This window comes from Falco punctatus (assembly GCF_963210335.1).
Source record: "Falco punctatus genome assembly, chromosome: 14".
Lineage (NCBI taxonomy): Eukaryota > Metazoa > Chordata > Aves > Falconiformes > Falconidae > Falco > Falco punctatus.
Window position 1 is genome coordinate 3949803 of NC_137594.1, and position 19135 is coordinate 3968937.

Below are 19135 nucleotides of genomic sequence, written 5' to 3' on the forward strand. Positions count from 1 at the left end.
CCATTGGTCAATATTTCCCTTCCACCAAAGTCAAGTGTTATTTGGGCTTTACTTCAATTTTTATTTTGAAGGATTCCTCCTTGAGAAAGACGAGTAGATGATAAAATATGTGAGAGGATGACTAAAGCGTTGGATGAAAAAATAGATTATGGGCACGGGGTGTAATCTCTGGTGATACTGGAGAGTACAGATGCCTAGGAAAGAAAAGGACAGGCTGGCCATTTTACTCAAGAGCAAAGAGAAGGATGGAAATCTGGATGCTGTAAGTGAGGCTTGGTCCAGGAATCAAAATCCATAAAACACATTAGTTCTAGGGTGAACGTAGTAAAGAGTGTAGTCCAGGTTAGCCAAATATCTGTGGCTTCAATAGAAGCCTTTAGGAAACTATGCAGCCGCTAAACCATTTTTATTCAGTGTCCTCCAAACATAAAATACTGTTTTACCTGTTTAGGGCTAGTTTTTTACTCCCACCCCTCCTGACCTGCCTCGCAGGGCTGAGTCAGGGACAAAACAGAGAGTAATGAAAATTGCTATCTGCTTCTGTCGCCCCTGTGACCCTGGTACCACTGTTACTCACTGGCCACATTTCTTCCAGTTTGTCCATCTAGGTAAGAAAACCAAGAGATTGAATTTGCTCTGTGGTAAAAAAAAGGAGAAAAAAATAAAAGAGCGGTTTGCATGGAAAATCCTGGAGCGAAGTGTTTGTTGCCTCTTTGAAGGAAGATACATCACTAAGTCACTGTAACTAATAATCGTGTGATATTGAAAGAGTGCAGAATTTACTGGTGCAGTGGGATTACTTTTGTTAAAGCAATAATGCCTCATTTGTTCTTATGACAGAGCTTTACAACAGTTACACAGGCAAGTCTTTAACATCCATCAACATTACTGTCTGGATTGTATTATCTAGGAAATCCCAGAGTCACTAGCCTACAGGTTGAATTAGCTGCAAATTCATTTCAGATTAGAATCCCTTTTGTAAATGCTGCAGTCACTCAGGCAATACCTCGGAGAAAGCAGGGGGATGTTATTGAATTTTGTGTTAATAATTCTTTCCCAGGTTTTTTTTTTTTGGTTTGGTTTGGTTTGGTTTTTTTTTTTTTTTTTTTTTTTTTTGTAACCACTGCTTCTTGAAAGGCATTAAGGCATTAAGCTGACTTTAAAATAACAGCAGCAAACACTTTTCCAAAAAATCCTTCCTTTGAGTCCTTCCCGCTGGAATGAAAACCCTTCAAATACAGTTTATAGGGTAACTGTCCCTCATTTCAGGTTTTCCAAAAATACAGGGGCTTACAGGCCCAGAGCAAATCACCCAAAGACCCCAACTGCCATTTTTTGGCCATGCTTCTGCACTGGGTTTCTCAAGCCAGCTTTGCCCAAGCCACCGTCTCTACCTCGTGCACGTGGGCTAGAGCTCATCTTGCAATGCACGGAGCAACTCAGCTCTCCTCTGCAGGGTGGGAAGGTCTCAGGAGGGATGAGGAAGTCTTTTCCCCTCTGGCACGGTTCTTTGCACCACAAAAACCTGCTTTTGGGGGACGTGGGGTTTTTTAGACATTGCTGTATGTCTACATTGTAAATGTAGAACAGGACTGCTGATGGGATCCGGATTTTGCCTGGGTTGCATTTGGGTCTCTCTTAAATTTGCTCGCAAGTGGTGTTCCAGCAAAGACGCCTGCAGGCAGGCAAGAGTGTATTTGACTTGAGCGTTACAGAATGTTTGAAGAAAATGGAGTTTGAACTCCAAACCACAAATATTCACAACAGAATCCTGATTCGGAGGATTACGCTGAGCCAACCTTAGGGCAGAGCTGCCACCACATGACTGCTCAAATGTCACCTACGATGTTTGGATTTCGAATCATCGCTGCTGAACGCCTCCCAGGCAATCCTCAGGCTGATATAGTTTTGGCTAATAATTCTGAACAAAGGCTGTATCTGAAAATTCACTTGTTGACCACATTACTCATGCGAATCCTTTGCTTGGCATCTTGTTATAAAAGAACAGAGAAATCCGAATTAAGGAGCATGTCCCTGCTTTTGACGTTCTTTTTAAGGGATCCCTTCTGTGCAAGAGAGCTGGAGCTTGGTTTAAAAGCCCCATTAAATTCTGCATTGATAAACCCCAAGATATTACTGTTTTGATCCTTTAAATGTCTAACCAGCTATGTTAACATTTTTATGCAACGTATACTGCTGCCCACAGAGAAAAAAAGGAAAAAAACTCCTTCTTTCCCTTTTTATAAATTAGTTTAAAGCTTTAACAAGACAATTTTATGTTCTGATAGGAGAAATAGATGTTACTGTGCAAGAAACTATTGAAGCATCTGTTTAACTTGAACCCTGTGCCGAAGCTCCAGCCTGCTCTCTCCAGGGCTGCAGGCATCAGGAATATCTGTGGGCAAATGCAGACCTCGTCACCATTTTCCCTACCAAAAATTAATTAATTCTATTAATCCTCAGAACAGGTTCTAGCCTGTAATTGAAGACAAAGCTGCAGATTTCCTCCCCCAAAGAGCAATTACTCCTTGATTTGGGAAGCACCCTGTTTTCTGGGGACGGTAAAGCCCCGGTTCCTGCCCAAGGCGGAGGTCTCCTCGACTGCCACCCCCTCCCGGGACACACACACTTGCGGACACAGAAATAATGGCTATTTTAGCCTGTCATTCTCTGCAGCCAAAACCTCACCTCTGTTCACTGGGGTCTTTACATAACCTGACCCCCAGAAGCCAATTACATCTGTTTTCTTTGTGCTCATGTGTTTCTAGTATTGACACCAACTTCGCTTTCAACAAAGGGTGGGTTCCCATGAACTCCATCCTTTATTACCAGCTGGTTCTTATTAGAGATTAACCAATAAAAAATGAGTAATACAGTCAGCAGTGTGTTCCTACATGTAGCACTTTTCCATGTGTTTCAATTTACCAATCAACCAATAAAGCTCTGCCCTCCAATGAACTGCATTCCATACCTCACATTTTTTGCTTATTTTGATAAATGTAGCTTTTCATAGATAAAAAGGGCAAGAATCTGGCTAACACTGTCTACTGTTAGCTGGAACATTGATGTTGGTTAGATGAATTAGAGAATGCTACTTGATCTTTTCTCTGACAGCTTATTATGCCTGGGTTCCTGGGCTTCTAAAATTTCTCTCACAAAGCTCCCTGTCACTGCACTTAGTTAAAACTTGTCAAAAAATTAACAAACCCAATTTCAGGCTTGTTTTGCTTATTTCCTTCAGCACCAAGCAGGCAAGGGAGATTTTGAAAGGACACGTTGTCGTTGCTGCTGTTGCAGAGGTTTCTGCGAGCTAAAATTCCTTATCCAGCATGATGTGCGGCATTAAAGGGTTCGAACCTGAAAGCGGCAGTTCATAAAATGGGTCATTTCTAGTACAAACTTTTGGGAGGGAAAGTACAAAAAGCAAAAGGCAACTTAATGGATTCCTCAATGAGAGAACCTGGGAGCAAAGTTATTCCTTGCCACTGCATCTTCTCTCCTGAAAACCCCTACACACATATTTTTGTCAAGCATTTAAGCAGTTGCACTCGAGCCAGTAAATAGCTCACATCCTTAAAAATAAGCACACGCATAACTGTTCATTAATTCTCATTGTTTAAAAGGAGTAGTTTAAGCCCTGGTTGAATCTCTCGTGTCAAGGGAGAAAGATCATGATCCTCGCTGGGGCCAGGCACAAGCAGTATTGGCAGGACTGTGCTGCCCTTCACTGGCAGGAGAAGAACCTTTGATATAGTGATGGTGAAGTGTTAAATTTACAAAGTTTCTTTGAGACTCCTTCGGTACATCACGAAATTTTAATTTCAGCAAGTTATTTTTGTCATTGGCATAAGTTTAATAAAAATGTGCCCTGCTTGTACCAAAGTGGGGTCCATGAAGGACTACTCACATCTCCCACCCATAAAGTGATCCAGGTGTCCTAATGTTATTAGATTCTTTAATTCTGCTAAATAGACCTTCCCTTTGACACCGAATTCTGAACTTGGCTTCATTATCACTTTTCAGCAGGAGAATGAAAATACAGTAAATCTTTCCATTAAACCAAGCTGCTGAAAAGGGAACTTTATTGTTTTAAGGTAGTTCAAAGTAGGGTGAAAAACTCCCTGTAAAAACAGACACGAACTCCTTAAACCCCACTAAGGTATAAATGTGCTAACTCAATGCCTCAGTGCCTCTGCCTCCTTTGCTACCATTTTCCCATTGCAGGCAGGGAAGGTTCAGCCTGTAGGAACACAAATCCAGAAAGTCACTGAAAGTTCACCCTGTAAGATATGGAAACCTGACCTTGATGCCACCCGGCTCTCAGCAAACCTGGGATTTCTCAGGCAGTCTTAGAAGCATCTTAATTCTGTTGGACCTTCACGATTCAAGGCACTAAACAGCACTGGCCATCTACTCACAGGTGGCAATCAAAGTAGCAGCTACAAAACCTCACCCAGTCCTGAAGACATGAGGGGTTCCCACCTCTATATACCCCGTAACAGTTACTACAACTTGGGAAAGCAACTGTCATGAAATACCAACTAGAAATAAATTAAATACATTCAGAGATGCCTTGAGATTTTTCTTTTCCTTTTTCTTTGGGTATTTTTAGGAGAAACTCCAGTCCTGTTTGAGCTAAGGACAAAAACTTTACTTCCAAGGAAGCCCCAGCAAAACAGGGAAAGGTGAGGATGTATGTCCTGACAGTTATCCTGGACAAATGACTGCATAGACACTCCTTCCAGAATCGGAGAGTTTGGCTCTGCCCAGAGCAGTCCCCTGAACTGTCAGCTGTGAAGACAAGACCCCCTTGCTGGCTCCTTTTCCGTTGCCTTCTCCTAAGGCACAAAATGCTCTTTCTAGGTGTTTTTCTCAAGGGAGCACAGCCCGTTTCCCAGCTGTTGGCGTGACAAGCAACCGAGGCCAAGATCCTGGAAGGATGCGGCCGATGACTAACCTGTTGTGACTTTTCCAGGCACTGAGTTCCCCTGCTGCTGATGGGGTCAAGCAAGCGAGACTGGTCCATCTCCCCTGTGCTTTCAGAGGGAGGCGATATATTTGTGCAACCAAATTCTTCATTTGTAGTTGCAATTAAGGGAAGAGGTCAGGAATAGGCTATTTCCCATCTGGGTCTCCTTCCAACACCACCCTCAGCAGTGAATTTGTGTCCTGTGCCCAAGATCCCGGAGTGCTGCTGCAGCTTTCCATGACCCACGTGCTTCCAGCTCCCCAGTGAGCACGCCGAAGCCTTGTGCCACGGCTTCCCCCGGCACACAAGAGCAGTTTTGCTTAAGTGGAACAGTTATGTGGTAAATACATTCCATTCAATAATTGATTAAGTCTTAGGTGAAAAATAGACAGTGCTGCAGAAGATTCATTTTCAGAAAGGGATATTTTTTTAATAATTGGAATTAGATTCTGGGTTGGAAAGAAAGCTGGGGATGGCTGATAACATTCTGACAATGATGAGTGAGGCTTTAGGAAATAAGTACAGCCAGGATTATTGAAGTCTTTTCAGCAGCAGAGCCTCCAATTCAGTGGAAGCATATGAAAAAATATTTGCCTTTTTCAAGTCACCTAATCACTCTAGAAAGCTGGCAGCAATTCAAGTGATGTACACTTAAAACGTCAGGCTAAATTATAGATTTCAGCCTTCAGAATGTGCTCTTAAGAATAATTCATTTGTGTTTTTCAGCTGAAAAAATTTTGAACCTCAAGCTTCTTTCTGTATTACTTGTGAGGTTTTTGTCCTAGTGAAATAAATAAATAAACGGATAACAGGCAAAACAGAGGAGAACATGAAGTGAGCAACACATTTTCTGGACATCAGCAAATACGCAGGAAGGAGAAGGAAATTCTGAAGCAAGAAGGGCCAAGTTCTGCGCACAGCATTAAGGACATGAAATAAGTCCCAGGTAAAGCTGCAGCACAGCAAAGTACTTGAGGATACCTTCAACTTTCAGCACAAATCTTTTCCGTTTCAGTCCATGAAACTGAAGTATCTTGCTGAACTGGGCTGGGAGAGGGCAGTCAGTTTAATAAACTCTTATCACTGCGCACAGAATAACATTATTATTATTACTACAACGGGATGATTCACGTCCTAAGGGATGATAGCACCATCTCTTTGAACAGAACTAAACATTTTAAATCACCTTATAAATCACTAGGCAATTCTGAATTGGCATGAGCTGTTACTTGGGAGTGGCAGGGGAAAATATTGATAATACGCCATCGTATGTATGCTCAGAGCTGCACAGTGACATTTTTTTGTACCATTTTTGTACCTCCTGTGAATGGGGATCGGTACCTCCCTTCATTTGCTGATCACTTTGCTTGCTCCAGCCTTTATTTCTATTTCTTCCTGTTGCTGCCACCAGGAATATGCATCCCTCCTCTCGTCCTGCAGTACCCAGCACAGCTGAGGCACACACATCTCTGTCTGAGGTCCCCTCTATGTGGCACCCTCTTCTTCCTCCCCTGCTACAGTCCAATCTGTATTACTACCTGAATTAAAAATAAAGCAAAGTCCCATCCTACAGTGACCGGGAAGGTCTGCCAGATATCAGTTTTCTGTTTAACAAACACCAGGCCACTACCAAGAAGGGTTTTGTTCCAATATACAACTTATTAATTATTGCTGATCCTGCAAAGGCATGATGATGCACTCCCCCTGCCAGCTTCACATCTGCAGCTGGTTAGGAAACAACCACGAGTCTTTCTGCACCGATCACAAGGCGGGGAAAGATGTGTTAGGTGGTGCTATACAACAGCTCTGATTAAAATGTAATTGCTAAGGCTGTTCCTCCTGAAGAGAATGAGAGGGCAGAGTCTGACCACGATCAAATGCTTCTGGTGCAGAACTGAATGGGAGGCTTGAAAATGAGCAAAACCCAGCAAGCCCTGCTGGTGTGCTTGGCAGTGCCTGCTGCAGTGGCCTATCTTCCACAGAAGGAGTCTAAACTGTAAATAGTCTTCTGACAGCAGCATTCCCCCAACACTGCTGGAGGTCCTCTCCACCTTGGTCTAATCTCTGTGAGGATAAATGTCTTCACAGGAGAGAAGAGCTGGTCCAGTTGTTGGCTTCTGCAGGGACACCTAGTGACAGCATCACTCCCTTTCCATCTCTGGTTTGCATAAATCCAGCTTTGTGTTTTCAGTGCCCAGAATTCCCCTTTCTGCTCTACAGACCAAACCGCTACTCGCTGAAGTTATACCTGGCAGAAAAAATGCCCCTCACTGTTGCAGTGACTTCAAGGTCTTTGCAGTGAAGTACAGGAGAAAGCAAAGGGGGTCCTGCAAAATACTTCTGTGTTAGAGGGAAGGGATGTATGCCCGTGGAATATCAAATAAATCATGCCAGGACTGAGGGGGGGATGGCAGGTGGAGGGAGCTAGGTGTGATATCTGCTCCTGGGAGGTGACCACCTGGCACCCCCTTGTGTCTTGGCCATGGGGCTGGCTGAGGTGCTTCCCCACTGACAGGTACGGAGCCAACAGTTGAGATGGGCTCTGGTGTCAGTGCTACCTTGCTTGTTTGGCTTCCTGCTCCAGTTGTTGCTTCATGTCCATTCTTCACATTTCCCCCGCAATCCCTAGCCCTGACAAACCGCATCACCTAGAAAGGCTTTTGTTCCCGATCACTTCCACTGCACACCCTCGACGGCAGCAATTGTTTGTTGTCATTGTTATCCAACCTTGTTCTTCCCCACAAAGGCAACAGAATTAAATTAAATTCTCCATTTCCAATTTCAATTTATTTGGTTTTTTCTTCCAGCCGTTGGAATTCAGCTGTCCTCTCTTGGCTAGATTAAAGAGACCTTTAATATATGTTATTTTTTCTCAGTGAAAATACTCGTGTGCTGTAATCAAGTCTCTGTTTGATCTTTTTAATAAGCTAAACAGACTAATTTCCTTAAATCTATTCCTATCAGTCCCCTCCTACATTTTAAACAAATGGCTCCTTTGCAAAGGAAAGCTGTTTTTTTGCAAAGCAGCCTGCTCTGCTTTCAACACCCATTCAAGACTTTCAGTATATCCTTTCCGAAATAATACCCCAAAGAGGCATTTTGAGGCATGACCGCCTCAGCTGCTCTCCATTCCTTCTGCCTTCAAGCTGAAGAGATGCCATCTGGCAACGGCGTTTGGGGCAATGTGGTCGTGTAGCTTTGCACGCCCTTTTGGGAGTTGCTTGGGAGACGGGATTGACTGTGGCACGCATGCTTTGAGCTTGCATCAGCCCCAATACCCATGGTGGCCACTGCTTCCCCAGCTGCTCCTTTGGATGTGCCACTGGAGGTGAATCCCTCTCCTAGGGGCCACCAGCATCCATGGCTCGTGGTCCTGTGAGGCAGGAAGACCCCTCTCTGCAGACAAAACGGATGCAACAAGGCCCCTGTGGCCCCAAAAGCAGCATCGCCTTTGCACTGGATTTGGTTGTAAAACATGTAAAAAAGGGAGAAGGCAAAGCCTCGGTGCTGCTGGGGTTTGGGCAGGGTCACCCCACCACTGTGTCCCAGGGATGCTGGCGGTGTCCCCTGCCCGGCTCCGGGGGCGGCGGGGGCGGGCTGGGCAAGGAGCGCAGGGGAAGCAGTGGGCTAGCAGAAAATAAATCACAGCGCCTTGGTGCTGTCACTCTCTGCCCCAACTGGTTTCGACAAACAAAACTTCACTGTCCACTGACAAGAACAAATAAACCGAGTCAGGAGAGACTGAAATTCACGGGGGATTTGAAATATTTACCTTGATGCCTTATAAGGCTAATAACCACTTTGCTGCTTTGCAGCCACTGACAGAATAAAAAACCCAAAAAACCAAAACAAAAACCTACCCAAAATGTTTGGAGCTTTTGACTAGTCCAACCTGTCCTGGCAAAAGCATCAAAGCAGGATTAGAACAAGGTTTTAATTATACATGCTTCCCCCACCCCCCTTCCCCTTCTCCCCTCCCAATCTCTTGCGTTTGATTATCGAGATCAGTGGACTCTGCCAGATATTGCAGCTAATATAAATGATTTCATTCAAGCTCCTCCACCAAAGACACAACGAGCATTTTTGAAGCCGTAGGTAAACCTTTTGCTCTCGGCCGTGCGTGTTCACCAGGCTGTGCTGCTTTCTTTCATAATCTTGCAAACCACGTTTTTCAAAATTACCTGTAAGAGTCAGAAACTGGTGCATGCCAGCAGCCCCAGACAAATAAATAACCCACCCTGGGAGGAAATATCTGTCATCTGCTGGACAAAAAATAAATCTTGTTCCCCAGTGTTTAGCTTGGTTCTGTACTGATTTTGGCCAATGCCCTTCAGCAATAAAGTAGCGGTAAGTAAAAATAGGGGTACATTCACTTATTTAGTAAGTAGAGAACATGGCAAATGCTACGGTAGGGAATAAATTAATTTTTTCTGCATTTTTTTCCTTGACTGCACAATTGCATCAAGGCTTTGAGCAGGCTGTTGAAATACCTTGCGTTAAAGTTCCCGAAGCAGCACTGTGATAGATTTGCGTCATCTGTGAATTGGACACAGTGGGTTAATTGTAACACTGACACCCCGGGGATTACTTACGTGTGCTGATCAAAGGAAACTCATCCAAAATGGGTGAGGCTGGAAGGGATTTAAGTCCTGGACGGGTCTGACAGTTCAGACTGATCTCAGCGGAAGAAGTTGGGTGTTTCACTGAGCTCTGCATGAGGCAAATATTCAAACACGGAGCCTTACGTTGAACTCCCGATCTTTACAGTTTGGGGACATGTTCTCCATGGAAAGAAGGTCAAAAATTTTAATTTACTGGGGTTTCAGATCAGATTACAAACTCAAAACTAGCTTTGCCAAAATGCCATTTTAAAAAGACACTTCTGAACCAATCTAAGTTTGTATCATGCTCATGAGGATGAGGAAAGGGAAAAATCCTGTCTGAGTAGTTCTGTCAGTGTCAGGGTGACCTGGTTTTCTACAGCCACAAAACTATATGCCTGATAAATAAAGGGTGAGAAATTTGACTGCTTGGAACACAAGAATAAAATCAGAATTAAATATATTTTTTGGTTTGCTGCTTTTCAGGCCCCTTATGTATTTTTTAGAATAAATTTCTTCCTCATAAAGCCTCTCTCATTGTTTTAAACTGTGCGTGACTCATAGTTGTGCCAGACTACCTTTACCCTGAGCGTGAAATTGTGGATTATAGGGCTACTGTACACGGATTTATTACTAAAAGTACCAACTCTGCCTATGTATCCTGTTTTCATTAGCAGTTTAAAAGAAGCAATTGCGTGCGTGTGTGTAAACATATTCAAGCAAACCCACTTATTTTCCTTCTTTGTTTTTATTTTCTTTTTTAATCGGAGATTAAAGTTTTGGTTGGCTTCCCATCCCCGAGTCGCTATAGATGCGCTATAAAGCGCTGCCAGCACGCTGGAGGTTCATTACTGCCGTTTGTCATTACCAGTCATCCTAGATTAGAAGAACTCCCTCCCACGTGTCTTCAGGGCGCCCAGCCTAACGGGCTTAATTAACACCATAGTAATGGGCCGGGCAACCACGCTTTTTTTCCACTTCACGATTTTCAAACACTTGACTTTTCAGCTTAATGATGCGACTATGCATCTTTTTTTGTTGCGGGGGCACAGCTTTTTTATGTGGAATTCAACTTCATACAGGATGATGCTGTTCCCGCGGGTCCTGCCCTGTCCCTTCCAGCCACCCGTGGGTCTGTCTTGGTGCTGATGATTACCCCCTAAATCCTAAATCTCCAGTTCTTTGTGGATGGGTGGGATGGCTTTCAAATTTCTACCATTTGGGAATTCCTCAGATTTTCCATAAAGAGTGTAGGTCCTTCTATTCATAATTATGAGTCCCTAATTACCAATCGAATGAACAGTTATATATTAAAATAATAATTTAGTGATGCATTAATGGTGAAAGGAGAAAGGATCATGAGACTAGTTATATTTTTAGGGTAGTAGAAGACAAAAAACTTTATAATTTTTTCTTTAACTAAGATGACAGTTTTGCTGACTATTTTACATCTTGAGTACACAGAGTTACTGGCGTAGGTAGCAAAATCAAGAGGAGTAGCTGCGTAACAGCTTATTTGGGCATGGGGCTTTACTGCTCTTGGTACAGTGCACTCACTACAGGGGGCATGGGAAGAAGTGATTAAAAAAAAAAAAAAAAAAAAAAAGCCAGGATACTTCAATCTAAAAAGGATGGATAATATTTTATTGCATACATTTATTTTGGAAACTGATTTTTTAACAAGAGCTAGTTTGAGAGGAAACTCCTCTGGGGAAATTTTGAGAACATTTTTTTTTTCCTTTAGTCTGCATCTCCAGTGGAAAACCCTGTCACTGGAAGATGGCACCTCTGTTAGCCTCAGCTGCCCAGCTGAAAGCTAAAGAATGTGCCTCAAAATCCAGCAAAAGACCTCGGTGAAAAGGAGATGCTTTCATTTCCCCTGAAGTCTATAGGGTGCATTTTCTCCCTAGCCCACAAGCCATTTGGGGTCATGCCACAAGCCCATTCTTTAAATTTACGATCATTATTTGGTATTTGTGTTGTGTGAGGCTGAGAGCCAACCTTCTCGCTCTGAGGGCTGGCTGTGTGAACGTCTCCCAGGGAAGGGGACACCAGTGGCCCCAGGAGCACCCATCTGCCTTTAGCATTTCCTTTTCCCCCATTAACTTATTTCTCTCCAGCCCTGGTGGGAAGGCTGTAACATTTTTTACTGAGGAGGCTGGGAAGACAAAGGGGACAGAATGTTCTGGGATAAGCTGAAGAAGGGGAGAGTGGGGACAGAGCAGAACCAACTGTTGCGCTAAAGAGATAGGACCAAAAAAGATTTGCAGACCTTCAGCAAGAGCCGTCAGGAGGAATTACACCAGGTCATGGTCAGTGCTGTATATCACATCCAGCACAGAGGAAAGACAGTTTAGGCTGCAGAAATCTTACAGGTTACTTTAGGAAGCCTTATTTATTAAAGTCACAAGATGTTTAATAATGATAGCTTGTTTTATAATAGAAATGAATTGCTGGAGTATGAACAGCATGCACAGAAACCCCACAGGTGATGGGCAGCTTCCCACAGACACCATGCCACTGCATTTTGTGTGTCTGCAGAGCAATATTCCCTGGGAGCAGCTTTTGGGTTGTGTAAAATCACCTTTTTGAGGACCATCAGGAGAGAAATCCAGGATATATGTGATACGTGGGTGTTTGCTGCTGATGTCACAGTCCCACCAGCTGCTGGAGGCAAATGTGGCCACTTGGCCACATGGAGGTCTAGATTAATTTTAAACTGCAAAGGGGTTAAATTTAAAACCAAGCCCATGTCTCCTTTGAAGCCTGCCTGACCCTTTCCCTTGCATCCTTTTGGTTTTCCTCTGACAGGGCCCCTGGGGGCGAGGGGGTCAGGGCTCTGCCAGGTCCATGGCTTGGTGCTGGAGGCTGGGGCCAACTGATTAGCTGCATGGTCCAACTGGGAGCCATCTTTCAGTTCTCCCTGACAAGAATCCAAACAGCCTTTTGCAGAGGCAAGGAGGCAAGCAATCCAGCGGTGCAATTTGTCCATCAGTGCAACCTGTTATTAAGTCATCCATCGCGCACCGCTCCTCCTCCCTGGCTGTCACATCCCTGGTTGTTTACACGTCTTTAATTTGTCATTCCCAAACAAGCTGAGAATGCTAGAGAGTGGGGACTCACTTTTTGATTTGGCCTGTCTATTTTCACCCCAAAGCATTTCTGCCAACACTGCTTCCTCTGAAAAATCCCACCTCATGCATTTCCGTGTGGCCAACAAGCTGGAGCTGGCTGCGCTGGCTCATGCTGCTCTAGCCAGCCAGCTGTGAGAAAGCATCACCTGGAAGCAAACGGCTTTGCTGTAACAGAGCCAGCCAGGGATGGCCAGGAAGAGAAAGTCCGGCTGCCTTTGCTGCCCTGGAGTCTGCTTCCATGCACGGCATCAGGTCACTGGTCTGCGAAAGGGCCCAAGTCCCAGCAGAACGATGCTTCTGTTACCAAGATCAAAAGATAAAAAAATAATTCCTCATATTATTTTTTCTTTCATCTACCTAATTCTCTTTTAACCTTTTTACTCTATTAATATACCCCATCTAGGTACAGACTGTTCCCATCTTATTAGATTCCCTGATTTCCTTTTCCCACAGTTGGGGATGGGAGGTGAATAATTTGACTTTACAACACAACACATGCTTCTGCTGCTACAGACCCTCATCCTACAAATGCTCATGGGAGCTTGAGTTTAAGTAAGTATCTGAGGCAAGAATTGAAGCACAAATCAATACGGTCTCAATGACAATCTTTATCCGTCATCCTTAGCCTAAAACAAGCAAGGAGATTAAAGTGACTTTATAACATGCATTTTCTAATGGCTCTGCAACGTCATCTCACAGGTTTCCTCAATAAATTAAAAAAAGCCAAGTGACATTTTGTTGGGGATTCTTTGGTAAAAATACATGGATGCTCCTTTGAAAATGTGACACTTGATATGCCTCCTTCTGTGATGCTAAGGAACAGCAAATATCTTATGTCCTAGGATATGAATAAACTATTTGCATGAATTAAAAACAAACACACCATTAAATAGCTGGATCATGTCCTGAATAGCTTTCTGAGGCTGAAATTGGTGCTTGAGAAATGGTCCAAAATTCCACAATTGTTCACCAAATGGCTGGACCTTCAAACATCTGGAATTTAAAACTTTTAACGTCTCTTCTCCATAAATTTTAGCCACCTCAAGGTCTTTCCGCCACAACTACAACTTTCCTGACATGTTTTAGTGCTTGAGGTTAAAAATCACACTTTACCTCAGCTCTGTCAGGGTCAGATTTGTGGAGGGTAATTCTGTTGGACAAGATATCTTTGAGATTGCTTCAAAATCTGTCACTTGGGGGAAGAAATAGGAGTTTTCCACAGTCCCTTTGAAGAAGAAGCTATTCAAGTGAACAAAAAGGGCTGGCTCAGCTTGCAACAGGGGAAAGAAAAAGTGAAGCTAAATTACCTAAACAGCATCTCAGCTCTTTGCAATATGGCATTGCTTTGCAGCCAGATTAAGTGAGTAGATTGGAGTCCTTGCCAGGGTTAAGACCAGTCAAATCAAGACTTGAGCAAAAATTAGCAGGTAAGCCAATTTTCCCAGAAATCTCCAGAGACTAGCCTTAGGAATGATGGTTTTTCCATTCTGCTTAGCACTCCATGGCACTGCTTCACAAAGCTTTTCAGTCATTCCAAAATCCAGATTTAATGGGTGGTATTTCCTATTTTGACTGGTACAGAGCTCATCTATACATCTATTAACATGTGCAAAATGTCTTTTGCCAAAGCCACCTTTCCTCTCACCCTCCTTTCATGGAGTATATGGGTGGAAGCAAGGCCCTTGCTCCTGTGCCATGGTCTATATGCCATCTTTGCCTTTTTCCAGCATTTGTGTTTCTTTTGTGAAGCTGCAGCCTGCTTAAAATAAAGCAAGAAGGTGAACCATTGGCATCGTAGTTCATGGTTCAAACACCTGAGTTCTCAGCAGGAAAAAAAAAAAAAAAAGCAAAAAAGCCCAGGCCCTCAGGAACAGGATTGCTCTTAATGTAGCTGAGTTCCAAGAAAAACTTGAGGTGTGGTCTTTCTGGGGAGAAACATTCCAAAATTATTGCCTCTGAGTCTGGTTAGGGTCAAATTAAGAGCTGCCATAAAATACGTTTGTGTTGATGGAGAGATACCCAGTAGGTTGTGCTTTCAGTGTGTCTTGCAGGTAGGACGAGCCCAGAGATGTCCCTTATGCTTATTAAAATGGACTTTTTTTTTTCAAAAAATGAAAATCTTGGTTACTGCTTGGCTGTGTGGAGTTTCTGTAAACTCCCTCTTCTGTTTGCTGTGGTGTGGGATGCTCACGGGCTGCAGCTGTCTGTGCCTTTTGTACTCTCCTGTCCCTCTTACGCTTTCTCATGTCAGAAGGTGGACTATCCCAAGCAGATGTACGCTGTCAAGAAGAGTGACAACTCTGTGGCAGAAGACCAACAGCCCTGGGCTGAGGAGCAACAGCCTCGCTGTTTGTTTATTTGGTTCTGGCATGTCAATGAAGACGTATCAGATCTTGCTCCTACCCTTGTGTTCCTGGCCTTGGCCCGGGCGAGAGCTTGCATGCATTGTACATGATGGCCCAAGCCAGGAGGTTTCAGGGAAGTTCCCGGTATGTCTTCTCAACTTGGAGACATCCTCAGCTGCTTCTGAAGTCCTTGTGAAGTTGTGATGTTAACCTCGATGTCCTGGCCAAATTCCAATGTAAGTAATTACAAACTGCCTATCTTATTTCAGCCTCCTATGTCAACTACACGGAGTGTACTTTGGCTCTGACATTTTTTTCTCAATGTCCTAAACAGTTGCATAACACTGCTTTGTGGAATTACCCGTCTTCCACCTGTGGCTGGTTGTCCAGTTGGTGATGCAAACTTTGCCCCACAAAGAAACGAAGAACAAATACGTGTCCCCAAATTCTTACAATATATAATGCTCTTTGGACTGTGGAGACATCTTTTCTCCACTAGGTCTCTGCCTCTGGACAGAGGATGGATGGGACTGGGAAGTTGGTTGCTGTGTTCCAACTATTTTCAGTGGATGGATGGCTCTGTAACGCTGTTAGCAAAAGCCATTCTTAGGAACCCTCCTGAGGGTACATTGCAGCACAGAGCTACCTCCCAGTCACGGACCTGCAACCAACCTTCTGCCACCAGATAACTCACACAAGACAAAATCTCTCCCCTACCTGATGGTGAATCGCGGTGTTTGTGATGCTCACAGCGTCCCTGGGAGGAAGGGTGCAACAGGACATCTCAAACACTTTATGTGTTTTATTTCCAGCTGTTCAGCTGCTGTCCACAGTGGTGCACAGCAATGTGGCAAAGGAGACAAAACTGTCTCTGGAGCAGTCCAAAGACCAGAATAAATCCGCCTTCTTGCTAACAAAGAAACTTTCCACAACCCTTTCTGCTTTGTCGAGCCAGCTCTGCCTTTCCTGCCACAAACCAGCTGTCAATCTGCCTTATCACACCCCGATCTCAGCTCCAGATTTCCCCCAGGTCTTAACATCTCTGACCCTTGGCCAGACAGTGCAGGAAACACGTAATAAAAAAGGTTACTAGAACCACCCAGCACAGTGAATGCGGGGACATTTGTGCACCCTGAGAAAACCCACAGGCGCAGCTGCCTAAAGCCAAGACATTTACTCACCTTCAGATATTTATTATTCCTTTCTTCCAACCTGCTTCCTCACCGCCATCTGTCTCTGAAGTAGGAGGAGTGCATTCCAGATTATCCCCGATGCTTAAAATGTGGCAAGACATTGACAGAAATGGCAAACCGTCTGCATGGAGGTCATGGGTTTTTCCATACGTTCCCACTGGCCACCTAACCTCGCTGCTTCCCACTCACTCCATGTTTGGGAGCATTTCCATAGAGTCTCTTTAAAAACGAGGGGGTGCTACTTCAGATACATGTCTAGTAAAAAAAAAAATAATCTTTATGTTATTGTAGCAGGAGGGCTAGAGATGGGTGATGTGGCAGGATTCAGCAGGATTCAGTGATGCTTGGGGATTTGGTGTCTGTCCCATTGTGGCAACCTATATCCAAGTATGTTGAAGTCCTTGAGAGGTTTCTGTGATCATAGATCTTGTTCCTACTTCATTCACTTCTGCTTATCTCTTTTTATTCTGGTTGATGTGAATCAGATCACCTGATACAATGTTACTGGGGCATGAGAGCTAGCTGCAAAAAGAGGGAATTTCTGCTTCCAGTTTAGTCTCACTTTGAAAACTCAGCCTGAGCAATTGCAGCTGCAGAGTTGAACTTAATTCAGTTGTGAAAATAAGGTAAATACACATGCACAAATACATAAATGATGAATATATAGTTTTCCAGCTAGGACAGACAGCCGTGGCCTTTTTGGGAGCAAAAGTTTTCCTCTGATCCACCCTGCCTTACGTTGCCCCACTGTACCTTGACACAGGGCATCGGTGGGACATCTTACAGGCGGAACAGGCTGATGTACCCGTGGTGTCTCTAAAGCTTCAGCACGGGAGGGACAGGTCTTCCAGCCATGGCCTTTAATGCAATCACATGTTATTGTCATGTAAGGCAGTATTCAAAGTGGTAAGTGACTGTGCTTTGTTGCAGAGGAGATAAGAAGTCTGAATCTTTCCCCTCGCAGGTCCAGCTCCCCCCCCTCCCCCCCTCCCCCCCCCCAAGCACTAAAGGCCATCCATACACGTGAAATCCTACACTGAACCTGCTTCCTTTTTCCATCGTCATGTAATTTGCCACATCAATGCGGCTCCCACCCTAGGATCTGGAAATTCTGTATCCCTTTTCAGAGATGGCCCTTTGATTTTTCTTGGACCCGGCTGTGTTTTGAAGCCTTTCTAAGATAGCTGCACAGGAGCAGGAAATTCCGTAGACCCCACTCTGTCTCAGGAAGAGGAGATGGAGCCAAACTCCTATTAGCTTTTCCTTTTCATTTGTAACCGTTTGGAAGAAAAAAAATATAAAATTCAGACGACATGAAAGAGTGCCCGGCCAGTCATTTTCATTGAACTTCTTTATTCCTTTTCCCTTACTTCTAGAGTTCAGCACAAACTGTTTCCACGCCTGGTCCATGCCCGGGTCGACAGCCAGCAACAGGCAGGCGGAGGGCATCTCTCTGCAGAGCAGGCTGTGGGAAAGCAGAGAATTGTTAGTTCTAGATGAGCTTTCAGCTTCAACGCGTGAATCAAATACCTGAATCAAATTATTATGTGCAGCTGTGAAAATTGTGATCGTGAAACCTGATTACAATTCCCCCTCTCCCTCCAAAGGTCAGTGACAACATACAAAAGACCTTCCCTTCTCCAATGTAAATATTTCATGAAACAAAGATGACTTTCTCCGTGAGCTTTGTGTTTCTCAGGGAAGGAGGCTGGACAGTGCCAGCAGAGTTCAGAGCTCACGGGAGGTCAGGATGGAGACGCACTGTTCTCCTGGTGATTGGTCGCTGATTTTTGGAAACATTTTTTTCCCTTGGCCTCTGGTCTCCCTCACCTCACTAACCATTTCAAGACAACTGGTGATAATACCTAAAGGACTGTGTTTTGTCCTGTTTTTAATTTGACCATGACTCTCTCCACATTCATTTTCCGTGTGGTGAAAGCCACATAACCCTCTACCTTCAGAGATTTTCACTCGCGTGTAAACACGCACCGTTGTTTCCCTAGACAAGGTATGTCGCAGTGACATATATAGAGAACACAGAGACCTCCTACTCATGGTTTAACAGCAGTGCACACACACTTCAGCAGCCCAGTGCCGGTTAAACTTTCCTGCTCCAGCCAACAGCCCATTACAGGGGATGCAATTTGAACCAGATGGACTTAAGGTCCCTCCCAGTGAGATCCAACCTTTGGTTCCATCTGAACTCTTACTTATCAGTTTGCTGGCCTGAGTGGATCTACTTGTTGGAGTAGAAGCTGTTCACACAAGTAAAATATTACAGAATTAGCTTTTAAAACATATGTGGACCTATAAACTGCACGGGATGCAAATGCTTTCTGTATGCAAAACATCTGCTGCTGCTGGGCTTTCCAGGCGGTCTTTGCTGACAAAATGTCAGCGTGGTCTTCTGGTCAAGCTGCTTCACCAGGGGGCTGGAGCCCTGGGTTGAACCCTTTGCATGGCTCAGACAGAATTTTCCGGTGCCTTAGGGAACAGTGGTCCATGAAGACAGGAGTGGCAGATGGAAACACAGAAGGTATGGTAGGGTGGGACCTGCTGGAGAATACACAGGGATGTGGTGAGTGCTGTCCCTGCACCAAGGGAGCACAGCCTTCCTTGGTCCTGTCTGCCCCGTGGCTCCCACCAGCCGTGGGAGTGGGAGCTGGTAAAAGTGGTGGGACACAGTGGGGATGTAGAAGATGACAAGGCCAGCATGGCATAGCCTGGAGAGACATCTGCAGGACCTTAATCTGAGGACTCTGACAGGATGTGGAGATCAAGCACGGAGCACATAGGTAGTAAAGCAGCGTGATTAAACAGGGAGGAGCGGTCCCACCTCCACTGCCCTCAGGGCTTGCTTGTTACAGGATGAAAGCCCCAAAGCTGCTTGTGA

General features: G+C 44.5%; 1 long non-coding RNA gene across 5 annotated transcripts in view; it reads right to left on the bottom strand.

Annotated features, from left to right (window-relative positions):
* LOC308073065 overlaps window positions 1-19135 on the bottom strand; it is a 146933-nt gene that overhangs the window by 26892 nt on the left and 100906 nt on the right. For all 5 annotated transcript variants that reach the window (XR_013931887.1, XR_013931888.1, XR_013931889.1 and 2 more), the window contains one exon: window positions 1-17707. This exon is cut by the window's left edge and continues 26892 nt beyond it. This is a non-coding gene — a long non-coding RNA (uncharacterized lncRNA). The remainder of the gene's footprint in view (window positions 17708-19135) is intronic.